The 26,973-nt window shown below is 33.6% G+C and overlaps 1 protein-coding gene across 11 annotated transcripts in view; it reads right to left on the bottom strand.

Moving 5' to 3' along the window:
* LOC145279872 (cytosolic carboxypeptidase 1-like) overlaps positions 1–26,973 on the bottom strand; it is a 657,874-nt gene that overhangs the window by 462,474 nt on the left and 168,427 nt on the right. Inside the window, exon 1 of one of the 11 annotated variants that reach the window (XM_080131328.1) lies at positions 10,246–10,854. The exons of 9 other annotated variants lie outside the window; for them this stretch is intronic. The gene's annotated coding sequence lies outside the window, so the exon portion shown is untranslated. Of the gene's footprint in view, positions 1–10,245; positions 10,855–26,973 lie in introns of those variants that run through there. One more of the 11 variants, XM_080131329.1, reaches the window with a different exon arrangement.

The raw sequence follows: 26,973 nt of genomic DNA, 5'->3' as shown, positions 1-26,973 counted from the left end.
CATGGCAAACGAACACATTAAATATATTTATGCGAGGGTCGTTCCAAAAGTAAAGCCTTCTATTTTTTTACTCAAAATAATGAATAACTACGAAGATGGGAGTGGTACCATTAAAAGGTGCAACCTTTTGTATTCCAGAATTTATTTTTCTACATAGTCAACAACATTCCCAATCCACTTTTGCTAGGAACTCAATAACATTTCTGATTGACAGTATTAGTCCCAAAGGTTACTTTGCAACTGAGTTTGAATCCCCCGACAAGCAGTAAGTAACACTTCCAGCACTGATAATTGCGGAAGCATGAAACATTAATGTCTGTAAGTATCAAAATAATTATTAATATTTTTATATATAAGAGGGTAGGGAAAAGGCTATTTTAATATATGCACTCATGTAGAGGCATTTATCAAACAAGCTAATAACTTCCCTCCCACTGTGGTCAATTTAGAAATATAACACGTTTTTGTTTTTGTAGATTATTGGCCTGTACTCGATTCAACAAATTCAAAAAATACATATACATGTAAGTCGGCATTTTAGTGTATAATACAAACATGTCTGTTCCTGCATTTCTCTATCGTGTGTTGTTCTTCTGCGACAACAGTTGACAATGGATACAATTATTTATTGGTTACAGGCCCAAACATTGTTTTTAAATTCACTAGAGACAAACGCACCTGTTCATACTAACATAACTTATGTTTCATTTATGTACTTTAAATTTTATCAGATATCGTTTGTCATGTTGTTTTATGACGAATCAGAACTTTTGGAATATATATATATATATATATATATATATATATATATATATATATATATATATATATATATATATGGCTGCTTGTCAGGTTAATCGTTGGTATTTACGTTGAAGGAGAACAAGTGCTCGGAGTTTGTCGGAGTACTTTCTATTAAAATACTTGTAAAATAGACAAAGGGATACATTTAGGTGATGCGACAGCGTTTAGTGTTTGGTTGACAGTGCGGGACTTGTGAAGTTGGCAACTTTTTTAACCCTGTCTAGGTGTGATAGACTAGTGGCAGATGCACCAGCCCAGATGTGACAACAATACTCTATGCGTGGGCGAATAACAGGATATTCTTAGATATGAGTACCTTCTAGCACAGTAGAGAGGGCTAACCTTCTCAGCAGCAGTCTTGACAATGCCCTCAATATTTTGGATCCAATTTAAGTTGCCTGTGAATGTAAAGTTGGGGAGTTTGAACCGTGGCTACAGAGAAAGAAGACTGATGCATATGACAGCGTAACGTCACTTTCTAATTAAGTTGTAGGCATAGACAGCTTCCGGTATTCAACCACGTGGTCATGCTAACAGGCATAAAAAAATATGGCTACCAATATGCGTTACCGATTGTCCATGTATGTTCTAAAGAAAAAGAACAATTCTCCATTCGGAAAATAATTATTATAATTGCACATTTGGGATAATTTTAATCAAAATATCGTAAGTGAATTCGTGTTTGAACTTTTATTTTTATTGGAAAAAGTCGAATATTTCATTTTATTTTATTTTTTTTTTACTGCAAAACAAACAATTTTTGGGTTTGTATGAATGTATACAGATTCAAAAAAGTTGTCAAAAAACAAACATATAACAAATAAATGTTATCAAAAGCAAGATAAGTTACTTTTCTACCAAACTGGATATATTTTTCGTGTTTTTATTCAGTGTAACATGTTTATTCAGCTCGAAAAACATACATTGTTTACCGATGTATTGGAAAATTCAAAATGGCGCCCGACTCTGTTTAACACGGTAAGTTCGGGAAAAGGTGTTATAAATAATAAACTAGACAACATACTATTAAAAAACTACCGAATATATGTCAACCTATGTCACGATAATATATATTGAGCGAATTTCTAACAGTATTTTGTCTAGTTTTATATTTATAGCAACTTTTCCCAAACTTAGCGTGTTAAAGAGAGAGTCGGGCGCCATTTTGAATTTTCCAATACATCGGTAAAGTATTTAAGTTTAATTGGTACATTAAATTATAAAATAATTATTTTTGTTTCTCCTTCTAATCAAGATTTTCAAAATGTTTACATATAATTGCTAAAAAACGTAGAATATCGTTTTTGTTGTCGAAGGAGGTATCAGTGTTAATCTAAAAATTACCAAAAACATCTTATTCTTATTTTTCAGGTAACGAAAATAACAGCGAAGTAATATGAAATGCAAATACCCAAATCAACGAAAGAATATTGCTCCAGTCAAAAAAATCAAAACGTACCAAGTTTGCACCACTTTCATGATGCGCGTACGGATAATGCTACTAAACTTTATGGCTAGAACCATTATTTCTATTCTGATCAAAATACATTAAATGATCCTAAAAAAGGTTTTAAATTTAAGGTTCCAACTTAAAAGATCTTAAGAAAAATTGAAATTTGGAAAATCTTAATTTATGTCTAACGAATATGAATAAAATTCAATGCAAATGTGAACATTTTGAATTTTTGAATGGAAGATTATGTTTATTAAAAACTCTTTAATATACTCCAAAGAAACTGAAATTCGGGAGATATTTATTAATTAATGATTGATAAAATTTCACAAAATTTATCTTCATTTGCATAAAGGATTCCTATTTCGTGTTTGCTTTATTCATAAAATTAAATTAAACTAAACATAGGTTGCATTATTCACGTTTACGCCTAATATTTGTGTGTAACAATTCATAATTAGCGAGCAATTAGTTTAGGAATGAATCCTAACGAATACATGGAAATATATAAGCATACATAGCTCTATGAATAGAAATAGTTATACAAATACTTTCATATTAAATGTGTTGATTTACTTAAAAGTCCAATAATAGGGAATTGAATAAATAATGCATAAAACTATAAGGTCGTGAGAAAAATGTTATTTTTCATTAAATTTTAAAATCTGTCTACTAAATATAGTGGGATTCCTTAAGCCCCTCCAAAAAAATTATGCCATCCATAAAATCGTTAATAAAATTCACGATCCTTTCTGCTATTCAACCACATTCGGTGAAAATAAACTTCACTCTATGCCTGACTTGTCCACCCAGTTTCAGTCGTGAATACCCAAAAATGTTTTTCTTTTCGTATTATTTGGATTGTTCGCACAACTATATTCATCTTGAATGTTATTTTCACAACGCTTAAGATCAAAACTACTAATGCCAACAATTTGGCTGCGATATGTGGATCCATACTCTGGTCTCAGTAGAAAAATGTTCAACCATTACTGGACCATATGAATTCTATCCGTTTGTCTATATAGTTCACGATGGGAAATGAGCAAACACATTATCCTTCCTACATGTGCTCATTACTCATATTGGCCAGGAATTTAGTTCATCTGTGTCAAAACCCAACTTTCACTGAACAGTAAACTTTGACTCCCAGCATCCACATAATGTAAAGAAATGAATTGTCCGTTACCTACAGCATTCAGCAAAAGCAATATGCAGTAATAGGCATGGATATCAGGAGGAGATGGATAGTTTAATGAAACCCCCGCCAAAACTACTTTGCAGAGAGCATGACATCGGCTCCAAGGAATCTCAACCAAACACCAAAATATACCACCTGTGTACTCACGAAAGTTTATATACCATACATGTAATCTATATGACATCAGGACGGTATTCAGGAACGACTCAACTCTCTGAAAGCATTTTGTGCGAGTTAAGCCCCCAACAAAAAATCATAGCTAAGACCTGTCTATATGAGATTTGATGTAAATATACAAAAATACATAAAAGTAAGGTTGGAAGAACATTTAAAAGCCGTAATATGTGGATATATTACAAAGTCGGATATAAATGACTACATATGAAGGGAAAAAGGAGACTATTTGCTCTTATGGGACAAAGTAAAATTATTGGTAGAATAAGATGACTCAAGTACGACGATCACAAACTCATCAGACCTAGTATAGAATTTAATACAAGGTGGGAACTATTAATAATATGGTTACAATTTAAGCAGCAAGTTTTCATTTAAACATATACTCTGGAAAAGCACAGAGTTTCTGTTTAACTACTTCCTTTTGGATTTTTCCCCCAATTTACGTATTAATCTAACTTTTTAGAAAAAAAAGCAATGTAATCTACCAAATAGTTTGCCCTTTGGGAGAAAGTCTCTAGTAAAAATGGTTCTAGTAAAAATAGTTACATTTGTTATACAGCGAACAGATTATCGAGACGATTAACACTCCGCCTTTCAGACTTCAGTCCATAAGTCACCTCCTAAAAAATATGGCTGCCCACACTCAGAATTTATAAAAACATATGATTGAAAACAAAAATTTTACATATTAATCCCAATGTAAAACGCCTCAAAATTCTAGAGGCTTTTTATGTAAAAATGACACGTCCAATCATAAATGATAATAACTTCGAATCCAGTCATAATATTATACCGTGTCTATGTACGTAATTAACGCGGAGTAGGTGGGAGCGAAAAATATAAATTTTAAATTGTAAATTTTATTATAATTTTAATACATCTGTTAAAATATTGTACATACATCCAATTGGATGTGCCTTAATTACGTGACCATGTCTCCCCAAACGTACTTTTCTATAAATAGCTAGACGTTTGTTGAAGTCAGCAGATAAACAATTGCCTGAAGACGACTGAGGTTTCAGTAAAAAGTGCCAGTGGAAAATCTGCAACATGTAACATATGGATCCTACCTACAAACATTCGATAATACTACAAAAAGATTATTACACAAGTTGGATAAAATCAAACAGAACGTTGTTAAATAGAAACTCTCCGTGCTTTTTAACAATATATGTTTGAATTTATATATTAAAGAACATATAAACACCAGAATCTCATCATTCCACAAACATAAAATCTCATGCAACAGCACTAAACATAATATTCGCGTTTATATCCTCGCCTCAGTCAGAAACGTTGGAAATCTTAGAATTGCAGAATCTCTCCTTATCTCTAAACACAAACCCTCCTTGAATAACAGATTAGAACTGAGCTCTCCCTTTATCCTTTGACCCCCCCATTATATATATATATATATATATATATATATATATATATATATATATATGAGAGAGAGATAGATAGAGAGAGAGAGAGAAAGAGTATCAATACAAATAAGAAAATGACAATATAAAAATATCTATCAATGTTTATTAAATAAGGATAATACATCAATTAGTTGTGCAGGATAAGTAAAACTCTTTATACCATGGTATTTCGAAGCCTAATGCTTCTCATTTTAGTTCATTTTAATGATACTCTATGTAAGCTCCAAAACAATTTGTTGAGCTTTGCATTATCCCAATAAGTCTCCTCCTAAAGAATCAACATTATTCTTATTCTTTTAAACCCCCTATATATATATATATATATGTATGTGTGTGTGTGTGTGTGTGTGTAATGAGTGGTAAGCGTGTACATTTAAAAACAAAAATATTTTCAAAAATTCATGACCTAACAGATAAACTACTTTGTATCAGAGGTTGGAGTTTCAGTCTTCAGAGCGGGCAATACTTAGAATACAACTGCTAATTAGGACTTCTACCCGATCATGGTTAACTAAACGAGAACATGTTTTCTCCATAGATTAAATAAGTGTATCCAATTCGACAGAAAGATTCCAGGATTGGAAAAGCTACACCTGAAGAAGGTGTGCGGTTATATCAGCTGAAATATTGTGAAAATAAGATTCAAGATGAGAACAGTAGCCCGAATAATCCAAATAATATGCATTATCAATATCCATCTAAAAATTCCGAAACACAGTCAACGTTCAATTATAAACACTTGATAGTGATACGTGTAAACAGTTCAAGATCATCCCTATTTATTGAGGTGATCGCTGAAATCCTCATACATTATTACATATTTAGTACAAAATATGATTTGATTACAAAAACGCTCGTGAATGTTATTACTCATGTCATGGCCAATATTGGGGGAGTTACCCTGTATTTTAGAGCTATATACTCCCTTCAAATATGAAAGAGATATCTAATTAATGACGATATTTCTGAGACCATATTAATGTTCGTGCTACAGATGGGGGTAAGATTATTACATATTTTGCTAATTAGTACAATTTAGACATTTCAGATGAGGATTGATAGTTTCTATTATTCTAACCACATATATAAAGGGGAAAGGGGAAAACATCTATCCTTATCAAAAGAAGTAATAAGAGAAGTCGCCATGATTAAGAAGAGACCGACGATGAAGTAGTAATATGTTGTAAAACTACATATATAAAATTAAAATAGGTTAAGGTTTTTAATATTCGTATTCAAATTGTCGACCTGTGTCCGCGACGCAACGGATAAAAGTGGTAAGTTATATCTTTTTTAAATGACAGTCTTCTGAAGATTGAATGTTCTATCCTCAATACGGTTGATACTAAGAATGCAATTAATTAGTTAAAACTTTATAACTAATGGAACAAGAATAGGCTACTCCATCTAAAAATGGTCGAATGTTACATCGGCCGAAACGTTGTAAAAAAACCTTCCCAGATCAGAACAGTAACCCAAATGATATATGGTTAATTATGTGTATTCATAGTTTCCGTAATTACCGATTTTTATAAATAAATGCTTCGGTAGAATTGTTTTTTGTTTTTTTTTACACAGAATTACATATCAATGTGAGATTTTAATTTTTTTAACTTATTTTGCGTCATGTGTTATTTCGGTATTTGACAAAGATGACTCGGGGCGAGACCTTGTGAAATTTGCTGGAGATAAATAAAGGTGGGCCACTTTAAGATGAGGGCGCCCGGTAGTGCCCGCTGTCGATCGTGCCAGCCCGCTGTGATTGTCAGTATTTTTTAACACAATGTATTGGACATGGTAATTGGGTTGCCTACGCTCGACCCGTTTCTCAATTTCTTTACCTTGCATTCTGTACACACTAAACGAAAAACGAAAAACGTATTTTGCTTTAGCATTAAACAAGAGAAATGAACATATATTACATTTTATAAAAATTTAATGTTAAGAAAATACCTGAATGAAAATCATTTTTTTATATCGAAATAAATTTCCTTTAAATACATTCTAATCTAAGTCATAGGGACGAACAATTAATTGTGTCTCCTTTGTATATAATATATAAGTGTGTGCATAAAGTAAATATAATTATCATGAAATGAACAGAAAGTTTTATGCCGAAATTATTACTTGATACAAATTGTTTTGTTTATATAATTTTAAAATAATGCCATTATAATTAGGTCAAATGATGTTTAAATTCTCTAAATTGTTTCAAAACGGCGATTGGTCAAACTTCTGTTGAGCAGCGAAGCAAAATCAAAAAAACAATCGATGCGTGTCAAAGGGTTTTCTCTTCATAAAATCCGCTTTTAATGGGTGGCAATAATTGTAGTTCTTAATTTGTGAGTGCGAATTCTTCCTCTATAATCAATAGAGCGAAAATCTACACCTTCCTCTAATTCAAAACAAGATACCTTGGGGATTAAATAGAAAATTCCAAGCAATGTTGTCGATTTTACTGAGGGACATATTTGGATAAAAACGGCATGCTTGTATCGAAACAGTTTAGTATGTACACTGTATTGAAAGGCTATTGGAGTCAAAAGGAAAATAAAGTTTCTTAACTTTATTTATAAAATAATGGATTAGTCATAACGATCCCATGTTCATTAGCCAAATCACATTAATTTTGGGCAGATATTTCAAATAATAACCAGAGACGTTTTTCGAAAGCCAATCATTACTGGCATAATGTAACACGAAGTATACAACGCACGTAACAGGTAAACAGATAATATCGATGAAAACAATTGCTTTAAGTATGGCGATATTATACCAGATATAATAATAAAATAGTTTCTTTTGTTAATGTTAAATCTTTTACATAAATAATTCTAAATATAATAATTTTGTACACACTATAAAATACAACTGTTGTTTAACAATTCATTCTAAGTGGCAGTCTTCTAAGCATTAGGTGTTCAATTCTTACTAGTGGCGCTAATAATTAAGGGCAATATAAATTAACACATCTACTCAGTCATGTTTAATAGAAGAAAAATCATCTACTTTTGTGTGTGAAATAAAGGATTCAGTTTGAAATTTTGTAGAAGTTCTTGAGCTCGATCAGAAGATACTCAAATTATATTAGATGCACCTGACGATGGCTGGAAGTTACTTCGACCGATACATTGTTAATAAAAGAATCAAGGTTAGAATAAATTCTGAACAGGCTAAAATACAAAATCCCTTTAAAAATTGAATTCATTCGTGTTTATCACTATATTCATTTTTCTAATTTCAAATATTTATCTATTGAAATGTCTGTTTAAAAAACTTGATGGCATTCTATCGACGCTAGTTTTAACATGCACAACGTTAAACAAAAAGGAAAATATTTCATTGGACATTCTAATAGCATATTACACAGGAAATATTTGTTTTTTCTAAGATCAATACTGAAGATATCCGGTGATTTAATTCAGGTATAATAAAATACGTATCGAGCTCTTCGTCCTAATTATTTTATTATGTTTCTTTGAATGGAAATGTCATAAATAGAATAAAAATGGAAGCAAATCAATTTATCTTAATGGTTATTGTTCATTGTGTTAAATCTTGTCTCAGTGATTATTTTTATAGTTGTTTTCATTTAAATGATATTTTACAACGAAAAAGACAAAACAAAGGGAAAATTCAAGAAAACGATTTAAATAATCGTGTTCTATTTTCTTTATAATGGTTGCATTTTTTTTTTTTTTTTTTTTTTTTTTTTTTTTGCAAATAAGTTAAGATTTTTAGTTTTTGTTTCGTGTGTTCTTTTTTGGGTGGGGTAATCTAATAATAATGATGGACATTTGGTTATATTTACCCAGAAAGGAAATAATATTTTGAAAGGCTACGAAAATAGCTTTGTTAATAAAAGGAACATCTGTTATTACCCCGTACTGTCTATCGGTTATACCCATCGTATCGCCCATCAAAACATTCCATCATTTATTTTTTTAATGTCTGCAAAATAAAAGTGTTGACTATGGCTAAATAGTTGCCGATTGTGGAATTTAATCGAAGAAAGTTCATTTGTACAGTTTTATAAAGGTATGGACCGCTAACTCCATCAAAATAAAATTAATTAGATATGTGTGGATTGTGTGAAAGGTAATCAGTTGTAACAATAGATATCAGAGTACTTGAAAGATTTTTTTCTTTGACAAATATACTGGAGGAGCTACGTTTCTAGAATTGGAGTAGATTTCCTAAGAGAGCAGAATATTTTTATAGTAAGGGTTTTATCTTTGATAATATGTCAATAATAGATCAAAATGCTTCAATATATATATATATATATATATATATATATTACATAACACCAATAGTTAAGAAGCAAGAATATTTCCTATTATTAATTCAAAAGAAGATGAAAGATGGCCGACTGAAATTATCGTTCACATAGAAAATGTACGTACTCCCAATTGTCTAGAAAAGATTAAAAATAATAAAACGGAGATAGCTGCAATTTGTTTTTGTTTCCATCTAACATTTATGCATACTGCTGTGACCAAAGCATGTCTTTTTTATCAAATCCTATATATAATACGTATGTATGTATATAGAAACGTAAAATTAAATAAATAAATATATATATATATATATATATATATATATATATATATATATATATATATATTACACACACACAGGGTAACCCAAAAGAAACAAAAAACATAGAAAGTATATCTAGAACATATGCTGTAGAACGGAGAAGAAAAAAAGAAAGGCCAAAGACCCTAGTGTTTTGATGTTTTTGTTTGTTTTTTGTTTTGTTTTTTACAAGGAGGTCACCACTTATCAAGGCCCGGAAGCTACTCAAGGATAAGGGTTATTGCATGTACAGTACGTAGTACGTTAGTGTTGAGATTTCATAAAGTGTCTACTTAAGGGGGCGGTTCATCAGGTATTTGATGTTTTGAATATAATAAACTAGTTATGACCAAAGTTTCATTTCATTCGGACAAAACACTGAGAAAAGGGTCCTAATTAGAGTTGGGGCCCGTTTTTTGGGTCACCCTGTATATATGTACGAATGTATATCTGTTCATGTATGTATACGTATGTATGCATATGTTTGTATGCGTGTATGTATAAAATCCTTTGGAAGTGTATTATTTTTGCAGATATTTGTATATTTTTTCACGTCAGGTACACAAAAACAGATATTTTGAAAAAGTAACTTTAAAACTTACTGTAAACGAAAGTTGTTTGCCCTAATCCCTAGACATCGTTGTATTAAATGAGAAAACAGGAAGAAAAGGTTGGTCAGTAATGTAGACCTGTCCACTAAAAACACCACAAAGTCGACTTGTACATTTTTATACCTTGACAAATAAACTTGTAATTTCTGTCCGGCTTAAACGAAAGACGTTTTATCACCAGGATTTCAAGCAGTAACTATTCGACGAGACACCCTCTTCTCGTACCCAAGCAGTTTTATTATGTCTTTTCTTGTATGTTCCTTTTGTCTTCTACTTCGACTCGCTCTCTTTCTTTTTTGTGCTTTTTCATTTTCTATTTCGAATTTCTTCTTTCATTTCTCTTTTCCTTCCATTTTCGTTTGCCATTCTATTTTGCCGTCTTTTTGTTTATTTCGTGCTAAGGAAACGAACAGTAAATCTCCCTTCCCTCTTTTTTTGTATAAATTTATTTTATTACCAGACTTTACAATTTGTTCAGTGCTGTCTTTCTCGGGCTTTCCTGTTCACTCATGCAGTCTTTCTTTTTGCATGTCATTTTTTTTTTATCTAAGAACATTAATCTCTCTTCTTGCGAAACATTTACAACTTTTATTAAGTTTGACCTTCGTGCTTGATTACCATTCCCTAATTTAATTTGTTTTTATTAACATTTGGCAAGTTCTTTCTTTGGATATATATATATATCACCAACCCGTTCCACCGGTGTCAGCAGTCCAATGATCCTCGCTCGCACCCCATTTACTACCATTTAAATAAATATTCCCATAATTCCTTACCGAGACTAACACACTTTCCTGATCATTTCAAGACGATTTCACGAAAAGTTAAATCCGCAGACACTTCGAGAATAAAAAATGCTTAGATCATATATCCATACGTTCGATGTATATGCAAAAAAGATAATACGAAAAATTGAAAAATTGAAAAAGTAATCACTAAACAGAAGCTTTCTGTTGTTTTTAACAATGTCTGTCTGAATGAAAAAATGCTGCCTAAATACACGCAATATATATATATATATATATATATATATATATATATATATATATATATATATATATATATGCAACGAATGAACTTTCCAAATGTTAACAAAACTGTCACCTGAAAATGATTCGGCGAAGAATCGAAATCATTCGCAATAAAATGAATTAGATATTAGATAATTAGATACATTATTCTTTTTATTTTAACACAAAAATGATATAAAATATCCTCCCATACTTAGCTTGAGTTTGCTTGTAAACGAAATAATAAATTGTATAACTACAATACTCATTGTGTAAACAAATGGAGTTCCCGGTATTTGACAATGTTTATTATTGTGATTTCGCATATTTTAGCAGCAGTCAAATGGCCTAGGTATTATAAGCGCAGAATGTTTCACACAGATTTGTGAATGTACTAATTTGCATATTCCGTATAAAAAGAACTTTTATTAATTCATTCTTCGTTATATTTTATTTACGAGGGGTGTGCAATAAGTAATGCCCCTGACTCACTTCCAGTTGTCTGATCTAGCTGAAATTTTGCATGTGCAATGATTTATATCTCTACGGGTTATGTGGCAAATTACAGCTCTGAACTAATTGTGGTTTCTGTTTTACAGGTGTTTAAACTGAGTCAGGTGGGAAATGGAGTCTGTTGAATGTCGAGCAATGATCCGGTTTTTGTATTTGAAAGGACGCACACCACAGGAGACTTTTGATGAAATGAAAGAATCTTATGGTGATAATGCCCCATCATATGACCTTGTAAAACGCTGGCATCGTGAATTCAAACATGGCCAGAAGCCTGTGAAAACAGCTCCCAGACCTGGTCGCCCCCCTTCTGTCATTGATGAAGTATGTGTCCGTCAAGTTGAGGCTGCCATTTTGGAAGATCGGCGCATTACTATTCGCCAAATAGCCCAAGATGTCAAGATTAGTACAGAGTCTGTGGAAACTATCATTCATGACCATTTGCATATGCATAAGGTGTCTGCCAGATGGATCCCCAGGTTTCTCACACCATTCCAGAAGCGAGAACGCGTCGAGTGCTCGAGGATGAATTTGGAGATGTGCCAAGAAGATGAGTCAAAGTTTTTCAAAAGACTGATTACACAGGATGAAACCCGGGTCCATCACTATGATCCAGAGACCAAAGCCCAGTCAATGCAGTGGAAGCACTTGGACTCACCACCTCCAAAGAAGGCAAGGGTGCAGCCCTCCGCTGGCAAGGTCATGCTCACAGTCTTCTGGGACCAGGATGGAGTAGTGATGACAGATTTCCTGACAAAGGGTACCACGATTACAGGAGCCTATTATGCTTCACTTTTGAGGAAATTAAGGGAAGCTATCAAAATCAAGAGGTGGGGCAAGATCATCAAAGGTACCCTCCTCCTGCAGGACAACGCTCATGTCGCCAGATCAGAAGCACAGGCGTGTGGTTATGAAATATCCCCCAGCCTCCCTACTCTCCTGACATTGCACCCTCTGACTTTCACCTCTTCCCAGCCATGAAGTTGTTTTTGAAATAAAAGCGTTTCCCAGATGATGCAGCCTTGATTTCTGCAGTCACGTCGTGGTTGGAGGACCCATCTGGGGTGTTCTACAAAAACGGTCTCCAGAGCTGCATCAAACGATGGGTGAAATGCATAACTCTGCGTGATTCCTATGTAGAGAAAGACTAATAACTGTGCCAAGTTTCGTTGCTCTACTCCTATGGAAAGTGGGCCAGGGGCATTATTTATTGCACGCCCCTAGTATTTGTTTATTTTGTTGTGGATGGCTAGTTACATTTTACCACGACGCACAGCGTATATTTAACGTATATTTTCTATATTGTCCACAATATTTAGCGTACAATTATATTTCTATATTGTCCATTATATTTAGCGTATATTTTCTATATTGTCCAAAATATTTAGCGTATATTTTCTATATTGTCCAAAATATTTAGCGTATATTTTCTATATTGTCCACAATATTTAGCGTATATTTTCTATATTGTCCACAATATTTAGCGTATATTTTCTATATTGTCCACAATATTTAACGTACAATTATATTTCTATATTGTCCACTATATTTAACGTATATTTTCTATATTGTCCACAATATTTAACGTACAATTATATTTCTATATTGTCCACTATATTTAGCGTATATTTTCTATATTGTCCACAATATTTAACGTATATTTTCTATATTGTCCACAATTTTTAACGTACAATTATATTTCTATATTGTCCACAATATTTAGCGTATATTTTCTATATTGTCCACAATATTTAGCGTATATTTTCTATATTGTCCACAATATTTAGCGTATATTTTCTATATTGTTCACAATATTTAGCGTACAATTATATTTCTATATTGTTCATTATATTTAGCGTATATTTTCTATATTGTCCACAATTGCAAAGCATTTGGTCCTGCATTTAGAGTAAATTTCTATCTCTATCTCGAAACGGTCTCTAACAAATTATTCTGTCAATTTTGGATCTACATACTCGAAACTTTGTATAAGGTATATTCGAACCTGTGAAACAAAAATCAATTTGAGTTTTAACCGGTTAAATAGCTGGGAACGTGTCAAATTTGAAAAAAATGAAACTTGGCAATTATATATTATAATAATAATTCTATTAATATACTTATATAATTATTACAATAATATTTTTTAATGCCTTTCGGGAATCATCAGTGCAGAGTGACACAATTACTACCGGTCGGGGGATTCGAACCCGGCCACGAAGCCATCTCTGACTTCATTAGCAAGGAACAACCCCCACGTTCAATCTTAACCGCGAGAAAAATCGTTGAAATTTTAACATTTGTTTACATGTCGTAACATCCGGTCATGGTGATCTAATGATTATAACATCATGATCTTCGCATGCGAACTTGGTGACCGACTTTCTATTTCAATTTTAAAGTGCTCAACAATAAGAACCGAGTTTCTTAAAGAGGCTGACAGAATTATTACAACAATAATTTTTTAATGCCTACAGACACTAGTGTTTGATCCTTTCGGGAATCATCAGTGCAAGGTGACACGATTACTACCTGTCGGGAAATTTGAACCCAGCCACGAAGCCATCTCTGACTCCATTAGCAAGGAACAAACGCGGCGTTATCCGGCTTAAGATATATTGAAAGTAGAAAGGTTTCTTCGAAAAAATACTTTAGGTTTACAGTTAATATATATCATTAGGTTTACAGTTTACTTTTTAAAAAAGTTTAAAAAATTAAGATTTCAAATATGAAGTTAGATAAACATTAACAAATGTCAGTACGGTGTTATCTTAAAAAAAGACTACATGCTAACGCTGCGTTTCTTAGCAACAAATGGCTTTAATGAATCGAAAAGGATTGCTTCATTGGAAATCTTAAAAATATCAACAAAAATAATCATAATTGTTTCAACCATTTTTAATTTCGTTTTCAAAGGCGTATTCTTTGTTTAATTTCATGTTCGCTTGATTAAACGAAGAAAATCTATTTTTCTAAAAGTAATTGTTTTGTCAGATATCTTAGTTATTTTATGAACCTATATATATATATATATATATATATATATATATATATATATATATATATATGTGTGTGTGTGTGTGTGTGTGTATTATTGTTTTTTTAATAAGTTTCTATAATAGTTACATTTTCGCAGGATCTAAAGAAAACATTTAGGTATTACTTCGACTCTATCCGAGTTCACTAGAACAGAATAGGTTCATAAAATAACTAAGATATCTGACAAAACAATTACTTTTTTTACTGTTCTGATACTGTACACATTTTCTTCATTCTACATCGAGACAATTTTAATTTTTGTCCCAATCTAGCCGCTCCCTTTTTTAATTTAACTCATCTTTCGTGAAGAGGCAAGTGAACAGAGACGCACGTAATTATAGAGATCGTGATAACAATATTTCCTGCAAAACAAATAAGTTAATATTGCAACTTAAAAAAAGCATATTCGGCTTTGCTTGGCTTTGTCTGATTTATAATTTAATATTTTCTGTAAAGGAAATTATATTCAGATTATTCACCATGAACATAAATATATTAAACAATAAAACGAATTTTAGTCCCTAAAATCCGCGCCACAATACAAAAGTTTATTTACTTTAATGCAATTGCAACTTGAATATGTAGGAGATAGACATACCAGAAAGAGAGAGAAGACGCACATAACATAAAAATAGATATAGAGTGCATACACACTTCCGAAAGAGGAAGAGGGAAAGGCATATACAAAAATAAAAAGAGAGGTCCATGAGACACACGCACTAGAAAAAGATAGAGTGCGCATACTAAAAATGAGAAAGCACAATGGAACGTTCCGTTCATTCTCCTCTAGGATCCTCCGACCACTCCGTTGTATCAGTTAAGATAAAAACGAAATGTAATAAGTCAACAGACGTACCCCTCCACCGTACTGTATACCGATACTCTATGGCTGACTGGTATAGCTTCCGTACATTCATATCTGATTTACCTCTGCACTCCATGTTTAAAAAGGAAGTGTCCTCTATAGTATCAGATCTCACCGAATAATTAATTGTAGGCATAGACCAATTCATACCATCTAAAAAATTCCAACAAAAACCTAACAGTCAGCCATGGTTCTCCCCAGAATGTGCTACTGCTATCGCGCACAGAAATCACTTTTTCCATAGCTACCAACGTAATAGATGCACTGAGATTGAAGCTGCTTTCAGGACTGTCAGCAACCACTGTAAAAGAGTAATAAAAAGTGCAAGAGAGCTATATGCCCAGTCTGTTTAATCCAAGGTAGCTGATCAGCGGCTTGGTTCCCACCAGTTTTGGCAAATAACAAATAGGATCATGAACAGAAGTGTGCGTTCTATCCCAACCATTATCAATGGACCAGAGGTCATCTCGTCAGCGTCAGACAAGACCAAACTATTTGCAAAGAACTTTGCAGCTAATTCTACCCTATGCGACGAAGGCCATCAACTCCCCATATTTCCTCCTATAACACAGAACACGCTAGGTAACATGCAAATATCCATGCATGAGGTCGCCAAGCTAATCAGGAACCTTGATTCCAGTAAAGCAATTGGCCCTGACGGCATCCCAATTATAGTGTTAAAAAAGCTTCAACCAGAACTTGCTCCCATACTTACGAAACTGTTTAAGCGCTGCCTTAAGGAGAAGTGCTTTCCGACTCCCTGGAAGACCTCATCAGTTTGCCCTGTATTTAAGAATTCAGGTGATAAGTCATCTCCCTCTCAGTACAGACCAATAAGTCTCCTGTGTGTTATGAGTAAGTTGCTGGAATCCATATTAAATAGAGAAATAGTCAACCACCTCAGCAGAAACAACCTTCTTAGTGACACACAATATGGTTTCCGCTCTGCAAGATCTACCGCAGATGTGCTGACGGTTATATCTCACATGATTAGTGAATCTCTTGACAAAGGCTTCCTTTCTAGGGCAATTGCTCTTGACATATAAAAAGCCTTCGACAAGGTATGACATAAGGGTCTACTTCACAAGATTTCCAGCTACGGTATAACTGGAAATGTTTTCTCAATCATTAAATCATTTCTCCGATAGGCTCATAAGAGTAGTGGTCGATGGACAAAAATCAGAAGCCTGCAGTATTAATGCTGGAGTCCCTCAGGGGTCAATTCTGGGCCCAACTTTCTTCCTGATCTACATCAATGACCTCCCTAAACACATACTTAAATCATTCGTTCACATCTATGCTGATGACACGACCATCTAGGGCAACACATCAAAGGCTGTAAGTGACAAAGTTCTCTCTGATTCTCTTTCCTCTGATCTCGAGCACGTGGTTCAGTGGGGGAAGATGCGGCTGGTTACCTTTAATGCATCCAAAACCAAACTCCTATCCTTACATCATCAACGCTCTGATCCCCATCTGATATCAATTGTGATGGATGGCTCTCGTCTGGGAGAGGCCCCGTGTTTTGACAAGCTTCTGGGTTTGACCTTTACTCCTGATCTGAAATGGAACACGTACATCAAGTCTGTTGCCAAGGTCGCTGGAAAGATGGTGGGATCCTTCTACCGCTCCAAAAGATATCTCACTACTGATGCAATTCCATATCTATATAAAAGCCAAGTACGTCAAAGGATGGAATACTGTTGCCATATCTGGGCAGGAGCTGCTAAAAACAGCCTATCCTGCCTTGACAGAGTACAAAATAGACTTCGTGGCTTAGTGGGGGATGCCCTTTTCTCTACCCTGCAACCTCTCTCCCACAGAAGAGACGTTGCGAGCCTATCCTTGTTTTATCGTTATTTCCATGGCAGGTGCTCGTCTGAACTCCAATCTCTGGTCCTCCCTCACCAACTTTTCACGAAAAACACCCGTCTAGCCGAATCCACTGTGAAAAATTTTCCCCACTCTTTATCTGTGCCTAAATCAAAACGTGGATTCCATGAACAAAGCTTCTTTCTTAGAACTGCACGCCTGTGGAACTCTGTTCCCTCTGTCTGCTTCCCACCTGACTACAACTTGGATGTGTTCAAGTCCAACGTTAACAAATTCCTAATGAACCGCCCCTTAAGTAAACACTTCATCAAATCTCCACACTAACGTAATGTACTTGCAATAACCCTTATCCCTGAGTGGCTTCCTGGCCTTGATAAGTCGTGACCACTGTGTAAAACACACACACACACACACACACACACTGGGTGAAGAGAGTGGCTGACTGAAGGCTTTGTGTGTGTCAACAATGTGTCATAACTTCGAAAACCTTCCATGACTTCACCAGTCCCAACAAGTAGCGGTCCTAGCTCACCTGATTGTAATCCCATGTACTATTATGTGTGGCGCACAGTTGAGAAAGAAACCAACCGTACCACCTGCAGCACAAACGAGGAGTTGATTGCTAAAATTAAACTGATGTTCGTGCTTCTGGTAAAGGACGCCATCAAGGCTGTTTGCTCCGTGTTAAAGTCCTTCTGGTAGAGACCACAGCTGGCTTTTTCGAATAAGCTAGACTCAGCAAATGATTTTCTTGAAGATGCCTTAGAATTTTGAAAATACAACAATTATTGGCCAAGATATTATATCGTGTTTTCCTTTCCATTGAATTATCCTGAACGCCCGGTTATTTATTTTGTTTGCCTCTTACCTATCTTTGTCTTGATATCTTTCTTTTTTTTACTCACCGTCATTTATCTTTTCCTGGTTTATTTTTAACTCCAGTTGCTTAAAAATATTCTCAAATTTGTGTGTTCCCTTTTACAAAGCCAAAAGCTATCCATGGAATAAAGGAAAGAACACGTACATATACACTATCACTGCATAGCCATTGGAACATTAGTTTTGAGAGGATTTGGAACACATGGGCTATTTATCGACACTGGAAGCATACACACATCGGTATGAATAGATGCGAAAATGCGATTCGTTCTTCGCATTAACGGTAAAGTCAAAATATCCTATTTCAAGTAAATTCAATTATGCACAATAAATACACCATTTTATATACTGCTAATATGTATATTGGAGATCACACGCAAAGTTAACTAATTTGCATGTTGACTTGGAAAAGAGAATTTTAGTGATTAACTATTATTTGTTACTTTTTAATGCAGTTATTTATTCGATTTTAATACATCAATTAGTTCTGTTTGGCAGTATTATTTTATTTTCTAGACAAATATTTAGCATTTGTGTTCAATTTTCTCTTTCTTTAGAGTGATCGACTTGATTTTCAACAAAAAGTGAAAAGGCAAATTGATTTCTTTTTTATTTATCTTTTATAATCACATTTAAAATATAAAGCATGTAATAACTGATCTGCTATCATATGTATATATGTATGTGTGTGTATATATGTATGTGTATGTGTGCATGTATATATATATGTATATATATTCGTATATGTGTATGTATATATGTATGTATATATATGTGTGTACGTATATATGTATATATATATATATGTATTTGTGTGTATGTGTGTATATATATAAATGTGTGTAAATATGTATATGTTCGTGTATGTATGTATATATATGTATGTATGCATATATGTGTCGTATATGTATGTGTGTATACATGTATATGCATGTATGTGTGTAAGTATGTATATGCATGTATGTGTGCATGTATGTAGGTATGTATGTGTTTGTGTCAAGTCATGTCATATGCTACTGGTACCATGTAACCCAGTACTACCTGCCTCATGGTCGGGTCACCGGCGACTAAACTGGTTCCCCCACCAGACTTGTTTGGTGAGGAGGGCGGCTAGTCTCCCTGGAGGATTAAAAACAAGACCTTCCAAAGGGCGAATGAACTCTTTTTCTGGGTCAACGGCCAACTAGCACCGTGTATATTTGTGTGTGTGTGTGTGTGTGTGTGTGTGTATGTGTATTGGGGTGGAGAGGGCTCCCGTAAGCCGTGGTGAAGGCAACCTTTCTAGGAGAAGCAAATCTCTGATTTAAAAAACCATAAAGCGGGAGACCAGTACCCGCATTAAGCTGGTCTGCAGTTTAATTTGTTTCTGGCTATCTTGCTCTTGCTTGTTGCTGAGTCTCAACATTTTGAACCGAGAGAGAGACTTAGCTGTCGTACAAAGCTAAGACTCTGTAACATCATCTTTGTATAGATACTCCCTCAGGCTTTTGGGCTCATGGATTTTAAATGTCTGAGGGTGTGGCACTCGTCTGACAAGACGTTGCAATCATCATGTGTGTATGTATGTGTATGTCTATGTATGTATGTCTATGTATATATGTGTGTATGTTTATATATGTGTATGTGTATGTATGCGTGTATTTATATATATGTATGTATACTTCAGTGTTATGTCTGCTTGATGGTGTGCAAGTTGCTGGCAGGGCTAAAATGTCATCTTGGGGCACATGGACTTTCAGTGACTGAGGGGGTGGCACTCGTCTGACAAGACGTTGCAAGCATCATATATGTATGTACGCGTACATAGATAAAAATGTCCAAATTATTAACGCGAATAAGCCTACACGCATGCATACTCTCAAACTATACATTATATTTATAATAGAACAAGTAAAATGAATTCCACTAAGAGAACAATTTTGCGCCATTTTTATGCCTCCTTACAAATATTAAAATCAAAATATAATGATACTTAATCTTAACTCTTGAATCTTTATTCTAATGTTTATCAAAATCCATTATATGATTCTGATTCTAGAAGATGTCTCATTTAAGGATTAAAATTAAGTTGTAAAAAGAAACTGAAATTCAATGAATATTGCTTAATTGCTGTCTCTTTATTATAGATTAAATTCAATGCAAAGCTGACACATTTAAATTTTTCAAATGGGAGATTGTGCTCATATTATGCTCGCTAAAACAACAGATTAAAATAATCCAAAGAAACTGAAATGTGCGGAATATTTATTTGTTGATGTCTAATAACTATTGTAAAAATTCATAAAATCCGGTGATAACTGAATTTTCATGAAGTGGTTTCACATCCCGTTGTACAAAACTAAATTAATTATTTGAACCCTTTACGACAAGCAGCTGCGTTTCAACATTCATGTCGATCGATTAATTAGTTTTTTTTTTTTTTAGCGAATACTGTCCATATAAATAGAAGCATCTATAACTTTATCTAAATAGAGATTGCCACTTTACTAAAGAACATTGCAATGTCCGGCTAAGGGCACGTAGATAGCTGAGCAGCTCCGTATTGTTGTTACAAGTCTTGTTGCAGATATAGCAAGCGTCATATAGCCAGCAAACTATATGATGATTGCTGGCCGACATGAAACTAAGTGTATTTTATTTTATCGACATCAATTTTCAGCGTTTATTTTTATTAATTGGCTATACTGTTCTGTAAAATTGCAGTAATTTTAATTGCACACAGTCTGATTGGTGTTCGACCAAATATTCATTTTACGTTTCGCGTTTCATGTATGAAGTGTTTGAGAAACGGGACTTTAATCTACGCGATGTGCCAGTAGGTGGTCATACCAATAGAGAGTGACCTCGAGGCACTGAAGACGACTGTTGCAATAAATCAGGCCATTACAGCTTGAGAACGCAGCGGGCGTTTCAATGTCGGCCAGAAGACTGTCCAACACAAACCGAAAAGAATTTGGAGAAGTTTCAAATAGATGAAAATGTGCGCAGCGTGATCTTTCTGGGGAAAATCAGGTTGCTTATTGCGTATGACATTGAATAAACGACCACTTCACATTAGGAGAACGCGATACAGAAACATCGCTTCGCTCATCTTAATAGCAATGTTTAAGAAGTGTATTAAATCACATGAACTCATTCATCCATGAATCTGATTGACCCTTGTGGTCTTATTGTGCCTGGATCACGATTGTTCTGACTGATTGCTACCTCACTCGTTCTGCACCTACACTGTGTTGAAAATACCTACAGAACTTTGGAAGTTGACTCGACTCTGATTAACTAGCCGATCAGAGGAAAATCTCTTGTTGTTTCTATCTTTAAGTTGTATTGTGTCCGCATATCATATAGACAACCCCATTTTTAGGTTTGAAAAACTACACTTGCCATGGTGAATCCATAAAAGATAAAATAGACTTAAAACCTCAACTTGTACATGCTTCTCCATTCAACCCCATACAGCTTCAGATTTTCCATCTCAGAAATATCTCTCATACAACTCCCATGCCACATAAGTTCGAATTCAGTTGGTTCCATAATATCACTTTCACTTAGGGATGCTGGCAACCATTCGTATACTCATTTCTGCAAGAATATCAAAAACAGAGTTGCACCATGCTTGCTCATACGAATTTGCTTTTACTATGTTAAATGAACTCTAATTATCCGGAATTCACAGGTCTAAAATTTGGCCTCGTATCCGCATGAGATATGATATCTTAATGTAATTTTAAACAAAACTAATATTTCTAGTCACCATTGAACGCAAATCATTGTGTCATAGCCATAATTCGATTCAGACACAAAGTATAATATATTAAACTATAATGTGCCTTTATTTACATAGAGCTTTGCTCTCACATTCACATAACGTAATCTGTTAATGAGCTTAGAAGTGAATCCTCTAATATAGATATATACGAATTTCTAACTTTATGCAAAGATTTATACGAATTTCTAACTTTATGCAAATAGATATTTCCATTGTAATAGCTTCTTTTACATAATACATGTATATATGTGTGTGTATGTATTCTCTCAATTTCTGTGTATGTGCGTGTTTCCTAAAGAAAGCGAGGTTAAATGTACATAACATCTAAAAGTGTATTCTTATGTAAAATTACTGAGAAAAATAATGTGATTGTTCTTGAATTTCAAGACCCACCCCTAAGGGGATTATTGGGCATAAACCCCTTAAAACTTCAAATTTATCACATTATAATGCAATTTTAATTATATACAACATTCTTTGCAGTAAAGAATGGAAGTAGTCTCGAATCTCTACGTTACCTTCTAAGTGCCGTAAGTGACTTCACCTCTAAGTAAGTCGTTGAACTAGAATCCTCTTAACTTCAACTACATGCATCCGATTCTAATGAAATGTAAGTTATATGTATATAATACTAATTCAAAAAAAATTTCCCAAATTGCATTTCTATTAGCATTAAACAGAAAAATGGAGGGGGCGTAAATACAATGAAATTGAAGTTTTAAATTAATCAACAACGAGAGAGAAAAAAAAAAGCTATTATGAATCGGATGTATAATGGGATGTTTTAGATACGGACTAACGAGGAGATAACATTGGTGACTATTTAAAATTGAATTATTATTAAAACAAAAACAATCGGCCAGACGCCTATAATTTATTTAGAATCGATAAATTATTCTCTTAAAATCCGTTAACGCCGCGCGGATTCCAGTAACTAAGATGACAACGTAAGTTTAATTTTCAAAATATATCCGTCTTCTTATTGCGTGAATATTCAAGAATCCCACAAAAAATACTCCTTTTGCACCACCCCCAATAAAAAACATTAAATACGCGTAGAAAAAAGGAAGTCTATTCATATTTTAGAGTATTTGTATAAAAAAAGTTGTTTCCCTTTATAAACTTATAGATGGATGTACATCATACACCGATCCGTTGTACACTGGCATTTATTCTGTATTTTGTACGACGAGAAATTAGGATTTCATCAATTTCAATGTGAAGACCTGGACCTTAAAACTAACCCTAACAATATTTTACAAGATTCGCAAAATGAGATCTAGCGATTGTGCACACAATGTGCATGAATATTTGACATGTGTCAGATTCATATTCTAACCATAACGCAGTATTTTATACGGCGAGGAAATACAGTTTTATTAGTATTAACGTGGAGACTCTTGCTCCACACTAACTCAACGCATCTGTAGAGAAAAGCTCAACAAAATTCGGTCAATGGCATTTGGTCACATTGCGGATGATTGGCAGGACTTTTTTTTTTAATTCAGTTTTCATTAATGACTGAGCTCTCCATATAAACTTTGATATACGCAGTAATTATGGTTCCCTCCTCAAAATTAGCATTAGTTATCCCTTGAGGAGATAAACATGCAAAAACAAAGACATATCAAAAGGGCCATAAATGAGGAGTTACTAAACGTAAAATTACACCGCGAATAATGATGGGAATGTAATCTCCTATTTATTTTCAAACATAAGAGATTATTTTATGACTTAAAAAGCTTATTTGTGCTAATTTTCATAGCTCGATGGAGAATAAATTAGAAATTCCCGATATGAGTTGAAAGAAAATAAATACAGGCTTAAAAAATTTGTTATAGAGGTTTGGGAGAGGGCATCAAATAAAATTAAAATGTTCTAGTAATTTATAAATTCTAAACGCGAACAGAGATTTAAAGTTTCAGTTTATGATTAAGAAATTTGGAGCATCTCAAAGCAATTTGTTAATTCCATGTTTGTTTATATACAAAGTAAGCAAAAATGAAATTCAGAAGTTGTTTTGACATGGTCCAGAAAAAATAAATATAAAACATGTTTTACATACGCCCACACGTACGCTTCAGTTTGGTTTATCACGTTTCGTGTTAAACGCGTGGAGTAAATGGACGCATCTCAAGAATTTATTCTTTCTTATTAAAGTTTGCACGTGTACTTTACAAAGAATACAAATATATGTGCGTGTGTTTATGTGTGTGAACCAGAGTTTTTTTTTTTAAGATAAGATGAGGTCAGAATTAGTACCACTTTAATGAGACAGTATTGCAGTCAACAGCCAACCGCGTTATTAGATTTAACTCGCGCAGCATATTGTGCAAATGCCTGACTAAACATTTGTCATGGGCTAACCCGTGCATTGTGAGTGAAATTGGATTCGATGAAACTTTTTTTTACAAACTATTTGATGTTATGCAACACACGGAACTAGTTCCCAGTGGTGGTATTATAACAAAACTTTTTTTCCGTTTTCATACAGGATGACATCCACAAAATACAGGACATTTACTTTTAGGCAAATATTATGTATTTACACACGAATCTTCGCATGTACAAATGCATTTTACTGCACATGCGTATTTTGAGTGATGAATGGATATGAAAGCAAGGGAAAGGAGTTCTATATTTAGATTATGAGATACTGTTCTCATCTTGGGTGTTATTCTTATAACGTTTTAGTCGATGTATTCCCCGAACTTCTTCAGGGCGGGTTGAATTCGGGGATCTGAACGAAATTTAGAAGGGAATCCTTTATTTAATCTCCAGGAGTATCTTTTTTCTCATGATTGGGTAAAAGTCTTAAGTAATTCGTAATAACATTCTTAGTATCTAATGTTATCATTCACAAATCGTTGTAACACTAGCATCCAAGATGAGAACGGCAGTTTGAATCATCAAAGTAATGCAAACTAGCGGGACCTGTGGAAATTCCACAGGGGACTCATTCATATGTAATATATTGATGTTGGCATTTTGTAGATGTTCAGTGTAAATGGAGGCGCTCTGATATTATTGTAGCTTTTTTTTGTTAAAACTGCAAAAGTATTTATCTAAGCTAGTACGAACGCCAGGTAAAACCCGGGCGTAAAGTACGTTTAAATATGATATTTTAATCCTTGCATATTTCGTATATATTATCATAGATTTAACGTTTTTTCGATTTTTAAGTTATAAAGTTGCGATTTCAAAAAATAAAAAAATATATATATCCATATGATTTGGGTGCATTAGCTTGAATCGAAACCGAAATGAATTTATGAAAAAAAATATATATATATATAACTCGAGTTCCTTCAGCCATAACCGAAACCAAAGCTTATGAAGAATTCTTGACGAAATTATTTATAAAAACTATAGACGAAGTGTCATCAGCTAAAAACCGAAACCGAAACCAAAACTTATGAAAATTCTTGATAAATTATTTATGACAAGAAATAGAACATAGCAATTAAACGACCATGATGTAAGCGTGACACACGCGCTAGCGTATTAATATATAGATTACTAATCATTATTTAAAATATTCCAAACAATCTGACGCAAAGTCCCTTATATCCAATGACACTTTTACTTGAATCAGAGCCAAATTTCTGGATCAAATAAGTGACTTTCAAAATAATTTTGAGCTCAACGTAATTGGATTTTACTGTTTAAGGTTTACTGTTACATCAACTTGAATTACAGAGAAGAGACCTCGTATATATAATATCATTAAAAAAAATAAGTTGATGGTAGCTGAGAACAATCTCCGTCTTGAAATCATCCAAAGGACAACAGGTAGATGGACAGATAGTCGACGTCACTGTGCAACTGTTCACATGAAACACATTAGCCATCTTATCTAACACTGCAGTTTCCCTCTTTTGCCAATGCTTTTGTTAACAATTGTTTCCATCTCCAACAATTACATGTGTACGTGTAAATAAATTCTTCTAGATTTCCTGTTTTTAGTTTGTTTGTTTTTTTAGTTTTTATCTCCCTTACTTGGTTTTTATAAAGTAATACTATTATCGCAACAAAATTACAATTTAGTTATGGTAATAATACTACCGTTCAACATATAGATTTCATATTGCGCTCTTACTAATTATTCTTATTGAGTTTGAAGTAACTTTCCGCCACATAAAAAGTCAATATATTACACTTTAATCTGGACAGATCTTTCGTTCACGCTGTTAAATACCAGTTCTGTGTGAACGTGAATTAATCCTTCGAACTCGGTAATGCGAAATAAAACTTTGAAATACGTTCTAATATATCGAACTTGAGTTTGTAAAAATAATAATAACCCAATCATTTCCCTAAAGTTAGATTAAGCAAAAAAGTGAAAAATTCAATTAATAGTTACATGATTAGTATTAGGGCGACATGTTAAAATATGAGGTCATAACCAGAAATTATAAAGTTACAGGAAGCAGATAAGCTAATCAAATCTTTCTCTTTTTAAACTGCGAAAAGGAGCGATCGTCGTAGTTGTGACAGTTAAGGAGGATTAAACGCGCTGCATATATATATATATGGGGGTGTAAGGAAAGTAAAACGCCTGAAAGAATTATTAAACCCCCAAATGATTGTATGATACCTTTATTAATGACGTTTTCAACTGCTATTATTAAAAACAAGTCAACAGAACCAAAAGATCAGAACATCACTGTGCCACCTACTACTGTTATATGTCATCTACACAACTAGACCCCAGTTGTTCATGTGATGACCCCTTCCTCAGAAAATCTACTGGTAAATAAGAATACCATCGTACTAGAAGAAAAGTGTATTTTCTCATTTAGTTTTCGATTAAG

The sequence above is a fragment of the Euprymna scolopes genome, chromosome 7 (assembly GCF_053919585.1).
Source record: "Euprymna scolopes isolate OS-2025 chromosome 7, ASM5391958v1, whole genome shotgun sequence".
Taxonomy (NCBI): Eukaryota; Metazoa; Mollusca; class Cephalopoda; order Sepiida; family Sepiolidae; genus Euprymna; species Euprymna scolopes.
Note: the sequence above shows the minus strand (reverse complement) of the source record. Positions and strands in the feature narration are given on the sequence as shown.